This window comes from Amia ocellicauda, chromosome 8 (assembly GCF_036373705.1).
Source record: "Amia ocellicauda isolate fAmiCal2 chromosome 8, fAmiCal2.hap1, whole genome shotgun sequence".
Classification (NCBI taxonomy): Eukaryota; Metazoa; Chordata; class Actinopteri; order Amiiformes; family Amiidae; genus Amia; species Amia ocellicauda.
The window spans coordinates 9,513,588-9,533,229 of NC_089857.1; the positions used below are offsets into that span (position 1 = coordinate 9,513,588).

A 19,642-nucleotide genomic window follows, 5' to 3' on the forward strand; every position below is an offset into this window, starting at 1 on the left:
CCTCTGGTGTGCAAAAGCTTACAGCACCTGGTATTCCCAGGCGGTCTCCCATTCAAGTACTGACCAGGCCCGAGCCTGCTTAGCTTCCGAGATCGGACGAGACCGGGCGTATTCAGGCTAATATGGCCGTAAGCCAGGGAGGCTGTCCCTGACGCTCTACTTAAAGGGAAGGCAATATCCGTTTCTGCCGCTCATACTTGCAGTTGAACTGTCTCTCTACTCTAAAGTCCGGGACACACCAGCGCGCCGTAGACAGTCCCTGCTAACACGAAACGTTGTGGCAACGTTGTGCGTTAGCTGGGGTGCCACACCAGACCGGAACTATATTTTACAAAACGAACACATTGTCTTGATAAAACAGCTGTAATTGAGTGCCTGACACGCCAGTCAAGCGCAATCTTGAGAAGGTGTGCATTTCAGTAAGGATTTCAATTGACATGCAGTATGAAACTGAAAGGAGGTTGCATCACTATGATGCATAACATTGCATGTATTGTATTTTCATGTGTGTGCATTCATCCTGTTGTCATTTTAATTTGAAAGCAGAAGAATCATTCAACAGGTTGCTGAGACAAATTTAACCAGTAAAACATATGAAGAGAAACAAACCTTGAATATAAGTTCAGTTGTTTAAACATTTGACAAACTATGGTGAGGGGGTAAGAAAACACACAAATCCAGCAGCTCCTGTATTTCAATACACCAGAACCCAATATTATTGGCGAGTCGGGCAGTCCATCATCACAGTTCGAGGGCAGGCATCATTTCAGTAATTTCATCCCGTTGCATTCACATCCGTGCCTTGAATGAGATTGAATGTGATCTTTACTCTCAAGTATATTTCCAAGTTTTACACTTTCATGCTTTGCATGAATGGGAATGGAACCGTGTGTGTTGAATGAAGCTCCTTGTGAGCACTGAACTTTGTCCAGTGGAGTTCCTTTTTGTGTTGCTGTAATTGTGTCATTTCTTGATGAGAAAGATTAGGCAACATTTAGTCACTTCTAGCCATGATGCTCAATTTATTTACGAATGTACGCTAGTTACTAGGGACCGTTTACGTTGGAGAACAAGATCTATTGTATGCCTGTGTATTTGGGGAAGTAAAATCTGAAATAATGATGAAATTGCGTGTATCCAAAGTTAAAACTCGTGATTTGTCGCCCTCTGGTGTGTAAAAGATGCAAAAGCTTACAGCACCTGGTATTCCCAGGCAGTCTCCCATCCAAGTACTAACCAGGCCAGAGCCTGCTTAGCTTCTGAGATCGGACAAGATCGGGCGTATTCAGGCTAGTATGGCCGTAAGCCAGAGAGGCTGTCCCTGACGCACTACTTAAAGGGAAGGCAATATCCGTTTCTGCCGCTCATACTTGCAGTTGAACTGTCTCTCTACTCTAAAGTCCGGGACACACCGGCGCGCCGCAGACAGTCCCTGCTAACACGCCACGTTGTGGCAACGTTGTGGCAACGTTGTGCGTTAGCTGGGGTGCCACACCAGACCGGAACTATATTTTACAAAACGAACACATTGTCTTGATAAAACAGCTGTAATTGAGTGCCTGACACGCCAGTCAAGCGCAATCTTGAGAAGGTGTACATTTCAGTAAGGATTTCAATTGACATGCAGTATGAAACTGAAAGGAGGTTGCATCACTATGATGCATAACATTGCATGTATTGTATTTTCAAGTGTGTGCATTCATCCTGTTGTCATTTTGTTTTGAAAGCAGAAGAATCATTCAACAGGTTGCTGAGACAAATGTAAACCAGTAAAACATATGAAGAGAAACAAACCTTGAATATAAGTTCAGTTGTTTAAACATTTGACAAACTATGGTGAGGGGGTAAGAAAACACACAAATCCAGCAGCTCCTGTACTTCAATACACCAGAAGCCAATATTATTGGTGAGTCGGGTAGTCCATCATCACAGTTCGAGGGCAGGCATCATTTCAGTAATTTCATCCCGTTGCATTCACATCCGTGCCTTGAATGAGATTGAATGTGATCTTTGCTCTCAAGTATGTTCCCAAGTTTTACACTTTCGTGCTTTGCATGAATGGGAATGGAACCGTGTGTGTTGAATGAGGCTCCTTGTGAGCACTGAACTTTGTCCGGTGGAGTTCCTTTTTGTGTTGCTGTAATTGTGTCATTTCTTGATGAGAAAGATTAGGCAACATTTAGTCACTTCTAGCCATGATGCTCAATTTATTTACGAATGTACCCTAGTTACTAGGGACCGTTTACGTTGGAGAACAAGATCTATTGTATGCCTGTGTATTTGGGGAAGTAAAATCTGAAATAATGATGAAATTGTGTGTATCCAAAGTTAAAACTCGTGATTTGTCGCCCTCTGGTGTGTAAAAGGTGCAAAAGCTTACAGCACCTGGTATTCCCAGGCGGTCCCCCATCCAAGTACCGACCAGGCCCGAGCCTGCTTGGTTTCCGAGATCGGACGAGATCGGGCGTATTCAGGCTAGTATGGCCGTAAGCCAGGGAGGCTGTCCCTGATGCTCTACTTAAAGGGAAGGCAATATCCGTTTCTGCCGTTCATACTTACAGTTGAACTGTCTCTCTACTCTAAAGCCCGGGACACAGCAGCGCGCCGCAGACAGTCCCTGCTAACACGCCATGTTGTGGCAACGTTGTGCGTTAGCTGGGGTGCCACACCAGACCGGAACTATATTTTACAAAAAAAAACACATTGTCTTGATAAAACAGCTGTAATTGAGTGCCTGACACGCCAGTCAAGCGCAATCTTGAGAAGGTGTGCATTTCAGTAAGGATTTCAATTGACATGCAGTATGAAACTGAAAGGAGGTTGCATCACTATGATGCATAACATTGCATGTATTGTATTTTCAAGTGTGTGCATTCATCCTGTTGTCATTTTGTTTTGAAAGCAGAAGAATCATTCAACAGGTTGCTGAGACAAATGTAAACCAGTAAAACATATGAAGAGAAACAAACCTTGAATATAAGTTCAGTTGTTTAAACATTTGACAAACTATGGTGAGGGGGTAAGAAAACACACAAATCCAGCAGCTCCTGTATTTCAATACACCAGAACCCAATATTATTGGCGAGTCGGGTAGTCCATCATCACAGTTCGAGGGCAGGCATCATTTCAGTAATTTCATCCCGTTGCATTCACATCCGTGCCTTGAATGAGATTGAATGTGATCTTTGCTCTCAAGTATGTTCCCAAGTTTTACACTTTCGTGCTTTGCATGAATGGGAATGGAACCGTGTGTGTTGAATGAGGCTCCTTGTGAGCACTGAACTTTGTCCGGTGGAGTTCCTTTTTGTGTTGCTGTAATTGTGTCATTTCTCGATGAGAAAGATTAGGCAACATTTAGTCACTTCTAGCCATGATGCTCAATTTATTTACGAATGTACCCTAGTTACTAGGGACCGTTTACGTTGGAGAACAAGATCTATTGTATGCCTGTGTATTTGGGGAAGTCAAATCTGAAATAATGATGAAATTGCGTGTATCCAAAGTTAAAACTCGTGATTTGTCGCCCTCTGGTGTGTAAAAGATGCAAAAGCTTACAGCACCTGGTATTCCCAGGAGGTCTCCCATCCAAGTACTGACCAGGCCCGAGCCTGCTTGGCTTCCGAGATCGGACGAGATCGGGCGTATTCAGGTTAGTATGGCCGTAAGCCAGGGAGGCTGTCCCTGACGCTCTACTTAAAGGGAAGGCAATATCCGTTTCTGCCGTTCATACTTACAGTTGAACTGTCTCTCTACTCTAAAGCCCGGGACACACCAGCGCGCCGCAGACAGTCCCTGCTAACACGCCACGTTGTGGCAACATTGTGGCAACGTTGTGCGTTAGCTGGGGTGCCACACCAGACCGGAACTATATTTTACAAAACGAACACATTGTCTTGATAAAACAGCTGTAATTGAGTGCCTGACACGCCAGTCAAGCGCAATCTTGAGAAGGTGTGCATTTCAGTAAGGATTTCAATTGACATGCAGTATGAAACTGAAAGGAGGTTGCATCACTATGATGCATAACATTGCATGTATTGTATTTTCAAGTGTGTGCATTCATCCTGTTGTCATTTTGTTTTGAAAGCAGAAGAATCATTCAACAGGTTGCTGAGACAAATGTAAACCAGTAAAACATATGAAGAGAAACAAACCTTGAATATAAGTTCAGTTGTTTAAACATTTGACAAACTATGGTGAGGGGGTAAGAAATGACACAAATCCAGCAGCTCCTGTATTTCAATACACCAGAAGCCAATATTATTGGCGAGTCGGGTAGTCCATCATCACAGTTCGAGGGCAGGCATCATTTCAGTAATTTCATCCCGTTGCATTCACATCCGTGCCTTGAATGAGATTGAATGTGATCTTTGCTCTCAAGTATGTTCCCAAGTTTTACACTTTCGTGCTTTGCATGAATGGGAATGGAACCGTGTGTGTTGAATGAGGCTCCTTGTGAGCACTGAACTTTGTCCGGTGGAGTTCCTTTTTGTGTTGCTGTAATTGTGTCATTTCTCGATGAGAAAGATTAGGCAACATTTAGTCACTTCTAGCCATGATGCTCAATTTATTTACGAATGTACCCTAGTTACTAGGGACCGTTTACGTTGGAGAACAAGATCTATTGTATGCCTGTGTATTTGGGGAAGTCAAATCTGAAATAATGATGAAATTGCGTGTATCCAAAGTTAAAACTCGTGATTTGTCGCCCTCTGGTGTGTAAAAGATGCAAAAGCTTACAGCACCTGGTATTCCCAGGCGGTCTCCCATCCAAATACTGACCAGGCCCGAGCCTGCTTAGCTTCCGAGATCGGACGAGATCGGGCGTATTCAGGCTAGTATGGCCGTAAGCCAGGGAGGCTGTCCCTGACGCTCTACTTAAAGGGAAGGCAATATCCGTTTCTGCCGCTCATACTTGCAAATGAACTGTCTCTCTACTCTAAAGTCCGGGACACACCAGCGCGCCGCAGACAGTCCCTGCTAACACGAAACGTTGTGGCAACGTTGTGCGTTAGCTGGGGTGCCAAACCAGACCGGAACTATATTTTACAAAACGAACACATTGTCTTGATAAAACAGCTGTAATTGAGTGCCTGACACGCCAGTCAAGCGCAATCTTGAGAAGGTGTGCATTTCAGTAAGGATTTCAATTGACATGCAGTATGAAACTGAAAGGAGGTTGCATCACTATGATGCATAACATTGCATGTATTGTATTTTCAAGTGTGTGCATTCATCCTGTTGTCATTTTGTTTTGAAAGCAGAAGAATCATTCAACAGGTTGCTGAGACAAATGTAAACCAGTAAAACATATGAAGAGAAACAAACCTTGAATATAAGTTCAGTTGTTTAAACATTTGACAAACTATGGTGAGGGGGTAAGAAAACACACAAATCCAGCAGCTCCTGTATTTCAATACACCAGAACCCAATATTATTGGCGAGTCGGGTAGTCCATCATCACAGTTCGAGGGCAGGCATCATTTCAGTAATTTCATCCCGTTGCATTCACATCCGTGCCTTGAATGAGATTGAATGTGATCTTTGCTCTCAAGTATGTTCCCAAGATTTACACTTTCGTGCTTTGCATGAATGGGAATGGAACCGTGTGTGTTGAATGAGGCTCCTTGTGAGCACTGAACTTTGTCCGGTGGAGTTCCTTTTTGTGTTGCTGTAATTGTGTCATTTCTCGATGAGAAAGATTAGGCAACATTTAGTCACTTCTAGCCATGATGCTCAATTTATTTACGAATGTACCCTAGTTACTAGGGACCGTTTACGTTGGAGAACAAGATCTATTGTATGCCTGTGTATTTGGGGAAGTCAAATCTGAAATAATGATGAAATTGCGTGTATCCAAAGTTAAAACTCGTGATTTGTCGCCCTCTGGTGTGTAAAAGATGCAAAAGCTTACAGCACCTGGTATTCCCAGGCGGTCTCCCATCCAAGTACTGACCAGGCCCGATCCTGCTTAGCTTCCGAGATCTGACGAGATCGGGCGTATTCAGGCTAGTATGGCCGTAAGCCAGGGAGGCTGTCCCTGACGCTCTACTTAAAGGGAAGGCAATATCCGTTTCTGCCGCTCATACTTGCAAATGAACTGTCTCTCTACTCTAAAGTCCGGGACACACTAGCGCGCCGCAGACAGTCCCTGCTAACACGAAACGTTGTGGCAACGTTGTGCGTTAGCTGGGGTGCCAAACCAGACCGGAACTATATTTTACAATACGAACACATTGTCTTGATAAAACAGCTGTAATTGAGTGCCTGACACGCCAGTCAAGCGCAATCTTGAGAAGGTGTGCATTTCAGTAAGGATTTCAATTGACATGCAGTATGAAACTGAAAGGAGGTTGCATCACTATGATGCATAACATTGCATGTATTGTATTTTCAAGTGTGTGCATTCATCCTGTTGTCATTTTGTTTTGAAAGCAGAAGAATCATTCAACAGGTTGCTGAGACAAATGTAAACCAGTAAAACATATGAAGAGAAACAAACCTTGAATATAAGTTCAGTTGTTTAAACATTTGACAAACTATGGTGAGGGGGTAAGAAAACACACAAATCCAGCAGCTCCTGTATTTCAATACACCAGAACCCAATATTATTGGCGAGTCGGGTAGTCCATCATCACAGCTCGAGGGCAGGCATCATTTCAGTAATTTCATCCCGTTGCATTCACATCCGTGCCTTGAATGAGATTGAATGTGATCCTTGCTCTCAAGTATGTTCCCAAGTTTTACACTTTCGTGCTTTGCATGAATGGGAATGGAACCGTGTGTGTTGAATGAGGCTCCTTGTGAGCACTGAACTTTGTCCGGTGGAGTTCCTTTTTGTGTTGCTGTAATTGTGTCATTTCTCGATGAGAAAGATTAGGCAACATTTAGTCACTTCTAGCCATGATGCTCAATTTATTTACGAATGTACCCTAGTTACTAGGGACCGTTTACGTTGGAGAACAAGATCTATTGTATGCCTGTGTATTTGGGGAAGTCAAATCTGAAATAATGATGAAATTGCGTGTATCCAAAGTTAAAACTCGTGATTTGTCGCCCTCTGGTGTGCAAAAGCTTACAGCACCTGGTATTCCCAGGCGGTCTCCCATTCAAGTACTGACCAGGCCCGAGCCTGCTTAGCTTCCGAGATCGGACGAGACCGGGCGTATTCAGGCTAGTATGGCCGTAAGCCAGGGAGGCTGTCCCTGACGCTCTACTTAAAGGGAAGGCAATATCCGTTTCTGCCGCTCATACTTGCAGTTGAACTGTCTCTCTACTCTAAAGTCCGGGACACACCAGCGCGCCGTAGACAGTCCCTGCTAACACGAAACGTTGTGGCAACGTTGTGCGTTAGCTGGGGTGCCACACCAGACCGGAACTATATTTTACAAAACGAACACATTGTCTTGATAAAACAGCTGTAATTGAGTGCCTGACACGCCAGTCAAGCGCAATCTTGAGAAGGTGTGCATTTCAGTAAGGATTTCAATTGACATGCAGTATGAAACTGAAAGGAGGTTGCATCACTATGATGCATAACATTGCATGTATTGTATTTTCATGTGTGTGCATTCATCCTGTTGTCATTTTAATTTGAAAGCAGAAGAATCATTCAACAGGTTGCTGAGACAAATTTAACCAGTAAAACATATGAAGAGAAACAAACCTTGAATATAAGTTCAGTTGTTTAAACATTTGACAAACTATGGTGAGGGGGTAAGAAAACACACAAATCCAGCAGCTCCTGTATTTCAATACACCAGAACCCAATATTATTGGCGAGTCGGGCAGTCCATCATCACAGTTCGAGGGCAGGCATCATTTCAGTAATTTCATCCCGTTGCATTCACATCCGTGCCTTGAATGAGATTGAATGTGATCTTTACTCTCAAGTATATTTCCAAGTTTTACACTTTCATGCTTTGCATGAATGGGAATGGAACCGTGTGTGTTGAATGAAGCTCCTTGTGAGCACTGAACTTTGTCCAGTGGAGTTCCTTTTTGTGTTGCTGTAATTGTGTCATTTCTTGATGAGAAAGATTAGGCAACATTTAGTCACTTCTAGCCATGATGCTCAATTTATTTACGAATGTACGCTAGTTACTAGGGACCGTTTACGTTGGAGAACAAGATCTATTGTATGCCTGTGTATTTGGGGAAGTAAAATCTGAAATAATGATGAAATTGCGTGTATCCAAAGTTAAAACTCGTGATTTGTCGCCCTCTGGTGTGTAAAAGATGCAAAAGCTTACAGCACCTGGTATTCCCAGGCAGTCTCCCATCCAAGTACTAACCAGGCCAGAGCCTGCTTAGCTTCTGAGATCGGACGAGATCGGGCGTATTCAGGCTAGTATGGCCGTAAGCCAGAGAGGCTGTCCCTGACGCACTACTTAAAGGGAAGGCAATATCCGTTTCTGCCGCTCATACTTGCAGTTGAACTGTCTCTCTACTCTAAAGTCCGGGACACACCGGCGCGCCGCAGACAGTCCCTGCTAACACGCCACGTTGTGGCAACGTTGTGGCAACGTTGTGCGTTAGCTGGGGTGCCACACCAGACCGGAACTATATTTTACAAAACGAACACATTGTCTTGATAAAACAGCTGTAATTGAGTGCCTGACACGCCAGTCAAGCGCAATCTTGAGAAGGTGTACATTTCAGTAAGGATTTCAATTGACATGCAGTATGAAACTGAAAGGAGGTTGCATCACTATGATGCATAACATTGCATGTATTGTATTTTCAAGTGTGTGCATTCATCCTGTTGTCATTTTGTTTTGAAAGCAGAAGAATCATTCAACAGGTTGCTGAGACAAATGTAAACCAGTAAAACATATGAAGAGAAACAAACCTTGAATATAAGTTCAGTTGTTTAAACATTTGACAAACTATGGTGAGGGGGTAAGAAAACACACAAATCCAGCAGCTCCTGTACTTCAATACACCAGAAGCCAATATTATTGGTGAGTCGGGTAGTCCATCATCACAGTTCGAGGGCAGGCATCATTTCAGTAATTTCATCCCGTTGCATTCACATCCGTGCCTTGAATGAGATTGAATGTGATCTTTGCTCTCAAGTATGTTCCCAAGTTTTACACTTTCGTGCTTTGCATGAATGGGAATGGAACCGTGTGTGTTGAATGAGGCTCCTTGTGAGCACTGAACTTTGTCCGGTGGAGTTCCTTTTTGTGTTGCTGTAATTGTGTCATTTCTTGATGAGAAAGATTAGGCAACATTTAGTCACTTCTAGCCATGATGCTCAATTTATTTACGAATGTACCCTAGTTACTAGGGACCGTTTACGTTGGAGAACAAGATCTATTGTATGCCTGTGTATTTGGGGAAGTAAAATCTGAAATAATGATGAAATTGTGTGTATCCAAAGTTAAAACTCGTGATTTGTCGCCCTCTGGTGTGTAAAAGGTGCAAAAGCTTACAGCACCTGGTATTCCCAGGCGGTCCCCCATCCAAGTACCGACCAGGCCCGAGCCTGCTTGGTTTCCGAGATCGGACGAGATCGGGCGTATTCAGGCTAGTATGGCCGTAAGCCAGGGAGGCTGTCCCTGATGCTCTACTTAAAGGGAAGGCAATATCCGTTTCTGCCGTTCATACTTACAGTTGAACTGTCTCTCTACTCTAAAGCCCGGGACACAGCAGCGCGCCGCAGACAGTCCCTGCTAACACGCCATGTTGTGGCAACGTTGTGCGTTAGCTGGGGTGCCACACCAGACCGGAACTATATTTTACAAAAAAAAACACATTGTCTTGATAAAACAGCTGTAATTGAGTGCCTGACACGCCAGTCAAGCGCAATCTTGAGAAGGTGTGCATTTCAGTAAGGATTTCAATTGACATGCAGTATGAAACTGAAAGGAGGTTGCATCACTATGATGCATAACATTGCATGTATTGTATTTTCAAGTGTGTGCATTCATCCTGTTGTCATTTTGTTTTGAAAGCAGAAGAATCATTCAACAGGTTGCTGAGACAAATGTAAACCAGTAAAACATATGAAGAGAAACAAACCTTGAATATAAGTTCAGTTGTTTAAACATTTGACAAACTATGGTGAGGGGGTAAGAAAACACACAAATCCAGCAGCTCCTGTATTTCAATACACCAGAACCCAATATTATTGGCGAGTCGGGTAGTCCATCATCACAGCTCGAGGGCAGGCATCATTTCAGTAATTTCATCCCGTTGCATTCACATCCGTGCCTTGAATGAGATTGAATGTGATCTTTGCTCTCAAGTATGTTCCCAAGTTTTACACTTTCGTGCTTTGCATGAATGGGAATGGAACCGTGTGTGTTGAATGAGGCTCCTTGTGAGCACTGAACTTTGTCCGGTGGAGTTCCTTTTTGTGTTGCTGTAATTGTGTCATTACTCGATGAGAAAGATTAGGCAACATTTAGTCACTTCTAGCCATGATGCTCAATTTATTTACGAATGTACCCTAGTTACTAGGGACCGTTTACGTTGGAGAACAAGATCTATTGTATGCCTGTGTATTTGGGGAAGTAAAATCTGAAATAATGATGAAATTGTGTGTATCCAAAGTTAAAACTCGTGATTTGTCGCCCTCTGGTGTGAAAAAGGTGCAGAAGCTTACAGCACCTGGTATTCCCAGGCGGTCTCCCATCCAAGTACTGACCAGACCCAAGCCTGCTTGGCTTCCGAGATCGGACGAGATCGGGCGTATTCAGGCTAGTATGGCCGTAAGCCAGGGAGGCTGTCCCTGACGCTCTACTTAAAGGGAAGGCAATATCCGTTTCTGCCGTTCATACTTACAGTTGAACTGTCTCTCTACTCTAAAGCCCGGGACACACCAGCGCGCTGCAGACAGTCCCTGCTAACACGCCACGTTGTGGCAACGTTGTGGCAACGTTGTGCGTTAGCTGGGGTGCCACACCAGACCGGAACTATATTTTACAAAACGAACACATTGTCTTGATAAAACAGCTGTAATTGAGTGCCTGACTTGCCAGTCAAGCGCAATCTTGAGATGGTGTGCATTTCAGTAAGGATTTCAATTGACATGCAGTATGAAACTGAAAGGAGGTTGCATCACTATGATGCATAACATTGCATGTATTGTATTTTCAAGTGTGTGCATTCATCCTGTTGTCATTTTGTTATGAAAGCACAAGAATCATTCAACAGGTTGCTGAGACAAATGTAAACCAGTAAAACATATGAAGAGAAACAAACCTTGAATATAAGTTCAGTTGTTTAAACAATTGACAAACTATGGTGAGGGGGTAAGAAAACACACAAATCCAGCAGCTCCTGTATTTCAATACACCGGAACCCAATATTATTGGCGAGTCGGGTAGTCCATCATCACAGTTCGAGGGCAGGCATCATTTCAGTAATTTCATCCCGTTGCATTCACATCCGTGCCTTGAATGAGATTGAATGTGATCTTTGCTCTCAAGTATGTTCCCAAGTTTTACACTTTTGTGCTTTGCATGAATGGGAATGGAACCGTGTGTGTTGAATGAGGCTCCTTGTGAGCACTGAACTTTGTCCGGTGGAGTTCCTTTTTGTGTTGCTGTAATTGTGTCATTTCTCGATGAGAAAGATTAGGCAACATTTAGTCACTTCTAGCCATGATGCTCAATTTATTTACGAATGTACCCTAGTTACTAGGGACCGTTTACGTTGGAGAACAAGATCTATTGTATGCCTGTGTATTTGGGGAAGTCAAATCTGAAATAATGATGAAATTGTGTGTATCAAAAGTTAAGACTCGTGATTTGTCGCCCTCTGGTGTGTAAAAGGTGCAAAAGCTTACAGCACCTGGTATTTCCAGGCGGTCTACCATCCAAGTACTGACCAGGCCCGAGCCTGCTTGGCTTCCGAGATCGGACGAGATCGGGCGTATTCAGGCTAGTATGGCTGTAAGCGAGGGAGGCTGTCCCTGACGCTCTACTTAAAGGGAAGGCAATATCCGTTTCTGCCGTTCATACTTACAGTTGAACTGTCTCTCTACTCTAAAGCCCGGGACACACCAGCGCGCCGCAGACAGTCCCTGCTAACACGCCACGTTGTGGCAACATTGTGGCAACGTTGTGCGTTAGCTGGGGTGCCACACCAGACCGGAACTATATATTACAAAACGAACACATTGTCTTGATAAAACAGCTGTAATTGAGTGCCTGACACGCCAGTCAAGCGCAATCTTGAGAAGGTGTGCATTTCAGTAAGGATTTCAATTGACATGCAGTATGAAACTGAAAGGAGGTTGCATCACTATGATGCATAACATTGCATGTATTGTATTTTCAAGTGTGTGCATTCATCCTGTTGTCATTTTGTTTTGAAAGCAGAAGAATCATTCAACAGGTTGCTGAGACAAATGTAAACCAGTAAAACATATGAAGAGAAACAAACCTTGAATATAAGTTCAGTTGTTTAAACATTTGACAAACTATGGTGAGGGGGTAAGAAAACACACAAATCCAGCAGCTCCTGTATTTCAATACACCAGAACCCAATATTATTGGCGAGTCGGGTAGTCCATCATCACAGTTCGAGGGCAGGCATCATTTCAGTAATTTCATCCCGTTGCATTCACATCCGTGCCTTGAATGAGATTGAATGTGATCTTTGCTCTCAAGTATGTTCCCAAGTTTTACACTTTCGTGCTTTGCATGAATGGGAATGGAACCGTGTGTGTTGAATGAGGCTCCTTGTGAGCACTGAACTTTGTCCGGTGGAGTTCCTTTTTGTGTTGCTGTAATTGTGTCATTTCTCGATGAGAAAGATTAGGCAACATTTAGTCACTTCTAGCCATGATGCTCAATTTATTTACGAATGTACCCTAGTTACTAGGGACCGTTTACGTTGGAGAACAAGATCTATTGTATGCCTGTGTATTTGGGGAAGTCAAATCTGAAATAATGATGAAATTGCGTGTATCCAAAGTTAAAACTCGTGATTTGTCGCCCTCTGGTGTGCAAAAGCTTACAGCACCTGGTATTCCCAGGCGGTCTCCCATCCAAGTACTGACCAGGCCCGAGCCTGCTTAGCTTCCGAGATCGGACGAGACCGGTCGTATTCAGGCTAGTTTGGCCGTAAGCCAGGGAGGCTGTCCCTGACGCTCTACTTAAAGGGAAGGCAATATCCGTTTCTGCCGCTCATACTTGCAGTTGAACTGTCTCTCTACTCTAAAGTCCGGGACACACCAGCGCGCCGTAGACAGTCCCTGCTAACACGAAACGTTGTGGCAACGTTGTGCGTTAGCTGGGGTGCCACACCAGACCGGAACTATATTTTACAAAACGAACACATTGTCTTGATAAAACAGCTGTAATTGAGTGCCTGACACGCCAGTCAAGCGCAATCTTGAGAAGGTGTGCATTTCAGTAAGGATTTCAATTGACATGCAGTATGAAACTGAAAGGAGGTTGCATCTCTATGATGCATAACATTGCATGTATTGTATTTTCATGTGTGTGCATTCATCCTGTTGTCATTTTAATTTGAAAGCAGAAGAATCATTCAACAGGTTGCTGAGACAAATTTAACCAGTAAAACATATGAAGAGAAACAAACCTTGAATATAAGTTCAGTTGTTTAAACATTTGACAAACTATGGTGAGGGGGTAAGAAAACACACAAATCCAGCAGCTCCTGTATTTCAATACACCAGAACCCAATATTATTGGCGAGTCGGGTAGTCCATCATCACAGTTCGAGGGCAGGCATCATTTCAGTAATTTCATCCCGTTGCATTCTCATCCGTGCCTTGAATGAGATTGAATGTGATCTTTGCTCTCAAGTATGTTCCCAAGTTTTACACTTTCGTGCTTTGCATGAATGGGAATGGAACCGTGTGTGTTGAATGAGGCTCCTTGTGAGCACTGAACTTTGTCCGGTGGAGTTCCTTTTTGTGTTGCTGTAATTGTGTCATTTCTTGATGAGAAAGATTAGGCAACATTTAGTCCCTTCTAGCCATGATGCTCAATTTAGTAACGAATGTACCCTAGTTACTAGGGACCGTTTACGTTGGAGAACAAGATCTATTGTATGCCTGTGTATTTGGGGAAGTAAAATCTGAAATAATGATGAAATTGCGTGTATCCAAAGTTAAAACTTGTGATTTGTCGCCCTCTGGTGTGTAAAAGATGCAAAAGCTTACAGCACCTGGTATTCCCAGGCGGTCTCCCATCCAAGTACTGACCAGGCCCGAGCCTGCTTGGCTTCCGAGATCGGACGAGATCGGGCGTATTCAGGCTAGTATGGCCATAAGCCAGGGAGGCTGTTCCTGACGCTCTACTTAAAGGGAAGGCAATATCCGTTTCTGCCGTTCATACTTACAGTTGAACTGTCTCTCTACTCTAAAGCCCGGGACACACCAGCGCGCCGCAGACAGTCCCTGCTAACACGCCACGTTGTGGCAACGTTGTGCGTTAGCTGGGGTGCCACACCAGACCGGAACTATATTTTACAAAACGAACACATTGTCTTGATAAAACAGCTGTAATCGAGAGCCTGACACGCCAGTCAAGCGCAATCTTGAGAAGGTGTGCATTTCAGTAAGGATTTCAATTGACATGCAGTATGAAACTGAAAGGAGGTTGCATCACTATGATGCATAACATTGCATGTATTGTATTTTCAAGTGTGTGCATTCATCCTGTTGTCATTTTGTTTTGAAAGCAGAAGAATCATTCAACAGGTTTCTGAGACAAATGTAAACCAGTAAAACATATGAAGAGAAACAAACCTTGAATATAAGTTCAGTTGTTTAAACATTTGACAAACTATGGTGAGGGGGTAAGAAAACACACAAATCCAGCAGCTCCTGTATTTCAATACACCAGAACCCAATATTATTGGCGAGTCGGGTAGTCCATCATCACAGTTCGAGGGCAGGCATCATTTCAGTAATTTCATCCCGTTGCATTCACATCCGTGCCTTGAATGAGATTGAATGTGATCATTGCTCTCAAGTATGTTCCCAAGTTTTACACTTTCGTGCTTTGCATGAATGGGAATGGAACCGTGTGTGTTGAATGAGTCTCCTTGTGAGCACTGAACTTTGTGCGGTGGAGTTCCTTTTTGTGTTGCTGTAATTGTGTCATTTCTTGATGAGAAAGATTAGGCAACATTGAGTCACTTCTAGCCATGATGCTCAATTAATTTACGAATGTACCCTAGTTACTAGGGACCGTTTACGTTGGAGAACAAGATCTATTGTATGCCTGTGTATTTGGGGAAGTAAAATCTGAAATAATGATGAAATTGTGTGTATCCAAAGTTAAACCTCGTGATTTGTCGCCCTCTGGTGTGTAAAAGGTGCAAAAGCTTACAGCACCTGGTATTCCCAGGCGGTCTCCCATCCAAGTACTGACCAGGCCCGAGCCTGCCTGGCTTCCGAGATCGGTCGAGATCGGGCGTATTCAGGCTAGTATGGCCGTAAGCCAGGGAGGCTGTCCCTGACGCTCTACTTAAAGGGAAGGCAATATCCGTTTCTGCCGATCATACTTACAGTTGAACTGTCTCTCTACTCTAAAGCCCGGGACACACCAGCGCGCCGCAGACAGTCCCTGCTAACACGCCACGTTGTGGCAACGTTGTGGCAACGTTGTGCGTTAGCTGGGGTGCCACACCAGACCGGAACTATATTTTACAAAACGAACACATTGTCTTGATAAAACAGCTGTAATTGAGTGCCTGACACGCCAGTCAAGCGCAATCTTGAGAAGGTGTACATTTCAGTAAGGATTTCAATTGACATGCAGTATGAAACTGAAAGGAGGTTGCATCACTATGATGCATAACATTGCATGTATTGTATTTTCAAGTGTGTGCATTCATCCTGTTGTCATTTTGTTTTGAAAGCAGAAGAATCATTCAACAGGTTGCTGAGACAAATGTAAACCAGTAAAACATATGAAGAGAAACAAACCTTGAATATAAGTTCAGTTGTTTAAACATTTGACAAACTATGGTGAGGGGGTAAGAAAACACACAAATCCAGCAGCTCCTGTACTTCAATACACCAGAAGCCAATATTATTGGTGAGTCGGGTAGTCCATCATCACAGTTCGAGGGCAGGCATCATTTCAGTAATTTCATCCCGTTGCATTCACATCCGTGCCTTGAATGAGATTGAATGTGATCTTTGCTCTCAAGTATGTTCCCAAGTTTTACACTTTAGTGCTTTGCATGAATGGGAATGGAACCGTGTGTGTTGAATGAGGCTCCTTGTGAGCACTGAACTTTGTCCGGTGGAGTTCCTTTTTGTGTTGCTGTAATTGTGTCATTTCTTGATGAGAAAGATTAGGCAACATTTAGTCACTTCTAGCCATGATGCTCAATTTATTTACGAATGTACCCTAGTTACTAGGGACCGTTTACGTTGGAGAACAAGATCTAATGTATGCCTGTGTATTTGGGGAAGTCAAATCTGAAATAATGATGAAATTGTGTGTATCAAAAGTTAAAACTCGTGATTTGTCGCCCTCTGGTGTGTAAAAGGTGCAAAAGCTTACAGCACCTGGTATTCCCAGGCGGTCTCCCATCCAAGTACCGACCAGGCCCGAGCCTGCTTGGCTTCTGAGATCGGACGAGATCGGGCGTATTCAGGCTAGTATGGCCGTAAGCCAGGGAAGCTGTCCCTGATGCTCTACTTAAAGGGAAGGCAATATCCGTTTCTGCCGTTCATACTTACAGTTGAACTGTCTCTCTACTCTAAAGCCCGGGACACAGCAGCGCGCCGCAGACAGTCCCTGCTAACACGCCATGTTGTGGCAACGTTGTGGGTTAGCTGGGGTGCCACACCAGACCGGAACTATATTTTACAAAACGAACACATTGTCTTGATAAAACAGCTGTAATTGAGTGCCTGACTTGCCAGTCAAGCGCAATCTTGAGATGGTGTGCATTTCAGTAAGGATTTCAATTGACATGCAGTATGAAACTGAAAGGAGGTTGCATCACTATGATGCATAACATTGCATGTATTGTATTTTCAAGTGTGTGCATTCATCCTGTTGTCATTTTGTTTTGAAAGCACAAGAATCATTCAACAGGTTGCTGAGACAAATGTAAACCAGTAAAACATATGAAGAGAAACAAACCTTGAATATAAGTTCAGTTGTTTAAACATTTGACAAACTATGGTGAGGGGGTAAGAAAACACACAAATCCAGCAGCTCCTGTATTTCAATACACCGGAACCCAATATTATTGGCGAGTCGGGTAGTCCATCATCACAGTTCGAGGGCAGGCATTATTTCAGTAATTTCATCCCGTTGCATTCACATCCGTGCCTTGAATGAGATTGAATGTGATCTTTGCTCTCAAGTATGTTCCCAAGTTTTACACTTTCGTGCTTTGCATGAATGGGAATGGAACCGTGTGTGTTGAATGAGGCTCCTTGTGAGCACTGAACTTTGTCCGGTGGAGTTCCTTTTTGTGTTGCTGTAATTGTGTCATTTCTCGATGAGAAAGATTAGGCAACATTTAGTCACTTCTAGCCATGATGCTCAATTTATTTACGAATGTACCCTAGTTACTAGGGACCGTTTACGTTGGAGAACAAGATCTATTGTATGCCTGTGTATTTGGGGAAGTCAAATCTGAAATAATGATGAAATTGTGTGTATCAAAAGTTAAAACTCGTGATTTGTCGCCCTCTGGTGTGTAAAAGGTGCAAAAGCTTACAGCACCTGGTATTTCCAGGCAGTCTCCCATCCAAGTACTGACCAGGCCCGAGCCTGCTTGGCTTCCGAGATCGGACGAGATCGGGCGTATTCAGGCTAGTATGGCTGTAAGCCAGGGAGGCTGTCCCTGACGCTCTACTTAAAGGGAAGGCAATATCCGTTTCTGCCGTTCATACTTACAGTTGAACTGTCTCTCTACTCTAAAGCCCGGGACACACCAGCGCGCCGCAGACAGTCCCTGCTAACACGCCACGTTGTGGCAACATTGTGGCAACGTTGTGCGTTAGCTGGGGTGCCACACCAGACCGGAACTATATATTACAAAACGAACACATTGTCTTGATAAAACAGCTGTAATTGAGTGCCTGACACGCCAGTCAAGCGCAATCTTGAGAAGGTGTGCATTTCAGTAAGGATTTCAATTGACATGCAGTATGAAACTGAAAGGAGGTTGCATCACTATGATGCATAACATTGCATGTATTGTATTTTCAAGTGTGTGCATTCATCCTGTTGTCATTTTGTTTTGAAAGCAGAAGAATCATTCAACAGGTTGCTGAGACAAATGTAAACCAGTAAAACATATGAAGAGAAACAAACCTTGAATATAAGTTCAGTTGTTTAAACATTTGACAAACTATGGTGAGGGGGTAAGAAAACACACAAATCCAGCAGCTCCTGTATTTCAATACACCAGAACCCAATATTATTGGCGAGTCGGGTAGTCCATCATCACAGTTCGAGGGCAGGCATCATTTCAGTAATTTCATCCCGTTGCATTCACATCCGTGCCTTGAATGAGATTGAATGTGATCTTTGCTCTCAAGTATGTTCCCAAGTTTTACACTTTCGTGCTTTGCATGAATGGGAATGGAACCGTGTGTGTTGAATGAGGCTCCTTGTGAGCACTGAACTTTGTCCGGTGGAGTTCCTTTTTGTGTTGCTGTAATGGTGTCATTTCTCGATGAGAAAGATTAGGCAACATTTAGTCACTTCTAGCCATGATGCTCAATTTATTTACGAATGTACCCTAGTTACTAGGGACCGTTTACGTTGGAGAACAAGATCTATTGTATGCCTGTGTATTTGGGGAAGTAAAATCTGAAATAATGATGAAATTGCGTGTATCCAAAGTTAAAACTCGTGATTTGTCGCCCTCTGGTGTGTAAAAGATGCAAAAGCTTACAGCACCTGGTATTCCCAGGCGGTCTCCCATGCAAGTACTGACCAGGCCCGAGCCTGCTTAGCTTCCGAGATCGGACGAGATCGGGCGTATTCAGACTAGTATGGCCGTAAGCCAGGAATGCTGTCCCTGACGCTCTACTTAAAGGGAAGGCAATATCCGTTTCTGCCGTTCATACTTACAGTTGAACTGTCTCTCTACTCTAAAGCCCGGGACACACCAGCGCGCCGCAGACAGTCCCTGCTAACACGCCACGTTGTGGCAACGTTGTGGCAACGTTGTGCGTTAGCTGGGGTGCCACACCAGACCGGAACTATATTTTACAAAACGAACACATTGGCTTGATAAAACAGCTGTAATTGAGTGCCTGACACGCCAGTCAAGCGCAATCTTGAGAAGGTGTGCATTTCAGTAAGGATTTCAATTGACATGCAGTATGAAACTGAAAGGAGGTTGCATCACTATGATGCATAACATTGCATGTATTGTATTTTCAAGTGTGTGCATTCATCCTGTTGTCATTTTGTTTTGAAAGCAGAAGAATCATTCAACAGGTTGCTGAGACAAATGTAAACCAGTAAAACATATGAAGAGAAACAAACCTTGAATATAAGTTCAGTTGTTTAAACATTTGACAAACTATGGTGAGGGGGTAAGAAAACACACAAATCCAGCAGCTCCTGTATTTCAATACACCAGAACCCAATATTATTGGCGAGTCGGGTAGTCCATCATCACAGTTCGAGGGCAGGCATCATTTCAGTAATTTCATCCCGTTGCA

The 19,642-nt window shown here is 43.6% G+C and overlaps 17 non-coding genes across 17 annotated transcripts; all 17 read right to left on the reverse strand.

The window, feature by feature from the left end:
• Window positions 1-15: 15 nt before the first annotated feature.
• LOC136757160 (5S ribosomal RNA) lies at window positions 16-134 on the reverse strand. Its single transcript, XR_010819201.1, has one exon. It is a non-coding gene; the product is annotated as a 5S ribosomal RNA (ribosomal RNA).
• Window positions 135-1,188: 1,054 nt separating this feature from the next.
• LOC136757434 (5S ribosomal RNA) lies at window positions 1,189-1,307 on the reverse strand. Its single transcript, XR_010819460.1, has one exon. It is a non-coding gene; the product is annotated as a 5S ribosomal RNA (ribosomal RNA).
• A 1,066-nt stretch (window positions 1,308-2,373) lies between these two features.
• LOC136757363 (5S ribosomal RNA) lies at window positions 2,374-2,492 on the reverse strand. Its single transcript, XR_010819392.1, has one exon. It is a non-coding gene; the product is annotated as a 5S ribosomal RNA (ribosomal RNA).
• Window positions 2,493-3,548: 1,056 nt separating this feature from the next.
• Window positions 3,549-3,667, reverse strand: LOC136757081 (5S ribosomal RNA). The gene has a single exon (XR_010819126.1). It is a non-coding gene; the product is annotated as a 5S ribosomal RNA (ribosomal RNA).
• A 1,066-nt stretch (window positions 3,668-4,733) lies between these two features.
• On the reverse strand, window positions 4,734-4,852 carry LOC136756484 (5S ribosomal RNA). The gene has a single exon (XR_010818565.1). It is a non-coding gene; the product is annotated as a 5S ribosomal RNA (ribosomal RNA).
• Window positions 4,853-5,907: 1,055 nt separating this feature from the next.
• Window positions 5,908-6,026, reverse strand: LOC136757041 (5S ribosomal RNA). Its single transcript, XR_010819089.1, has one exon. It is a non-coding gene; the product is annotated as a 5S ribosomal RNA (ribosomal RNA).
• Window positions 6,027-7,072: 1,046 nt separating this feature from the next.
• LOC136756750 (5S ribosomal RNA) lies at window positions 7,073-7,191 on the reverse strand. Its single transcript, XR_010818812.1, has one exon. It is a non-coding gene; the product is annotated as a 5S ribosomal RNA (ribosomal RNA).
• Window positions 7,192-8,245: 1,054 nt separating this feature from the next.
• Window positions 8,246-8,364, reverse strand: LOC136757178 (5S ribosomal RNA). The gene has a single exon (XR_010819218.1). It is a non-coding gene; the product is annotated as a 5S ribosomal RNA (ribosomal RNA).
• Window positions 8,365-9,430: 1,066 nt separating this feature from the next.
• On the reverse strand, window positions 9,431-9,549 carry LOC136757364 (5S ribosomal RNA). Its single transcript, XR_010819393.1, has one exon. It is a non-coding gene; the product is annotated as a 5S ribosomal RNA (ribosomal RNA).
• Window positions 9,550-10,605: 1,056 nt separating this feature from the next.
• Window positions 10,606-10,724, reverse strand: LOC136756757 (5S ribosomal RNA). Its single transcript, XR_010818819.1, has one exon. It is a non-coding gene; the product is annotated as a 5S ribosomal RNA (ribosomal RNA).
• Window positions 10,725-11,790: 1,066 nt separating this feature from the next.
• Window positions 11,791-11,909, reverse strand: LOC136757340 (5S ribosomal RNA). Its single transcript, XR_010819373.1, has one exon. It is a non-coding gene; the product is annotated as a 5S ribosomal RNA (ribosomal RNA).
• A 1,057-nt stretch (window positions 11,910-12,966) lies between these two features.
• LOC136757345 (5S ribosomal RNA) lies at window positions 12,967-13,085 on the reverse strand. The gene has a single exon (XR_010819378.1). It is a non-coding gene; the product is annotated as a 5S ribosomal RNA (ribosomal RNA).
• Window positions 13,086-14,139: 1,054 nt separating this feature from the next.
• LOC136756624 (5S ribosomal RNA) lies at window positions 14,140-14,258 on the reverse strand. Its single transcript, XR_010818696.1, has one exon. It is a non-coding gene; the product is annotated as a 5S ribosomal RNA (ribosomal RNA).
• A 1,055-nt stretch (window positions 14,259-15,313) lies between these two features.
• LOC136757420 (5S ribosomal RNA) lies at window positions 15,314-15,432 on the reverse strand. Its single transcript, XR_010819447.1, has one exon. It is a non-coding gene; the product is annotated as a 5S ribosomal RNA (ribosomal RNA).
• A 1,066-nt stretch (window positions 15,433-16,498) lies between these two features.
• LOC136757334 (5S ribosomal RNA) lies at window positions 16,499-16,617 on the reverse strand. The gene has a single exon (XR_010819367.1). It is a non-coding gene; the product is annotated as a 5S ribosomal RNA (ribosomal RNA).
• A 1,055-nt stretch (window positions 16,618-17,672) lies between these two features.
• LOC136757342 (5S ribosomal RNA) lies at window positions 17,673-17,791 on the reverse strand. Its single transcript, XR_010819375.1, has one exon. It is a non-coding gene; the product is annotated as a 5S ribosomal RNA (ribosomal RNA).
• A 1,066-nt stretch (window positions 17,792-18,857) lies between these two features.
• On the reverse strand, window positions 18,858-18,976 carry LOC136756777 (5S ribosomal RNA). Its single transcript, XR_010818838.1, has one exon. It is a non-coding gene; the product is annotated as a 5S ribosomal RNA (ribosomal RNA).
• Window positions 18,977-19,642: the final 666 nt, after the last annotated feature.